Below are 1,719 nucleotides of genomic sequence, written 5' to 3'. Positions count from 1 at the left end.
CCCAACACACTGTGAACCCAACACTCTCTGAACCCAACACTCTGTGAACCCAACACTCTCTGAACCCAACACTCTCTGAACCCAACACGCTGTGAACCCAACACACTCTGAACCCAACACACTCTGAACCCAACACACTCTGAACCGAACACGCTGTGAACCCAACACACTCTGAACCCAACACACTCTGAACCCAACACTCTCTGAACCCAACACTCTCTGAACCCAACACTCTCTGAACCCAACACACTGTGAACCCAACACTCTCTGAACCGAACACGCTGTGAACCCAACACACTCTGAACCCAACACACTCTGAACCCAACACTCTCTGAACCCAACACGCTGTGAACCCAACACTCTCTGAACCCAACACCCTCTGAACCCAACACTCTGAACCCAACACGCTGTGAACCCAACACACTCTGAACCCAACACTCTCTGAACCCAACACACTGTGAACCCAACACTCTCTGAACCCAACACTCTCTGGCCGGGCCCACAATTAGGCACGGACTGCACCCCCCCCCCCCCCCCCCAAACAAAAGGGTTCCAAAAAATGGTTCTCCGGTTGCCCCTGTGGAAGAGCTAACTAACTTCAGGAACTGTTTTGGGTTCGTGGTAGGAGCTTTCATTGGCAAGAACCTTTGGTACCACCTGAATCTAAAACAGGGGGTTCTCAAATTAGTTTTCTGAGGGTTCCGCCACAGTGACAAGAAGAGAACACTTTCTTTCTTACAAGATGGATGAGAGGGAGGGGGTGGCGGGACCAGTGTGTTCTCCTCATGGCCGGGGGGGGCTGGAGGAGCAGGGTGTGTGTTCTCCTCATGGCCGGGGGGGGGGGCTGGAGGAGCAGGGTGTGTGTTCTCCTCATGGCCGGGGGGGGGGGCTGGAGGAGCAGGGTGTGTGTTCTCCTCATGGCCGGGGGGGGGCTGGGTGTGTGTCTCACTGTACAGAACTGATATACTGACTGGCAGACGACCAACCTTAGCTTGATCTCAAATGTGCCGCCCAGAGCCACTCTCCCTTCCTCTCTCTCTCTCTTCCTCTCTCTCTCCCTCTCTCTCTCTTCCTTCCTCTCTCTCTCTCTTCCTCTGTCTCTCCCTCTCTCTCTCTTCCTTCCTCTCTCTCTCTCTCCCTTCCTCTCTGTCCCTCTCTCTCTCTCCTGAGATGGAATTGATACAGTACACACACACACACACACACACACACACACACACACACACACACACACACACACACACACACACACACACACACACACACACACACACACACACACACACACACACAGATCTGAGCTCTCCGGAAGCGAGTGAGAGCAGATTCCAGAGCAGCTTACTGGGGTTGGGGACCAGCAGAATTCCATAAGGAGAATCACAACAGGGCTATTGTGTTTAAGTGTGCTCCGCACGCAACACTTCCCCTTTAATTGGCCCCCGTAGCACACACAAGGACATCCTGACCCCCAGCCCGTTCCTTTAAGGATGAAATGTTGCTATGAACTGTAAAAGGCATATTATACCCCACAATCAATCAACCAATTAAGCAACCGACCAATCAATCAATCAATTCATAACCCTAACCCATTAATAAAAAAAAGGCCAATATACAACCAACCAACCAACTAACCAACCTACTAGTCAATTTATCAATCTGTTCAGATCAATAACATAATCTATTCCTTATTAATTTGTAGCTTTGCATGCCTGGTCATGT

This window comes from Borostomias antarcticus (assembly GCF_949987555.1).
Source record: "Borostomias antarcticus genome assembly, chromosome: 23".
Classification (NCBI taxonomy): domain Eukaryota; kingdom Metazoa; phylum Chordata; class Actinopteri; order Stomiiformes; family Stomiidae; genus Borostomias; species Borostomias antarcticus.
The sequence above is the reverse complement of the archived record's forward strand: the minus strand, read 5'-3'. Positions refer to the sequence as shown.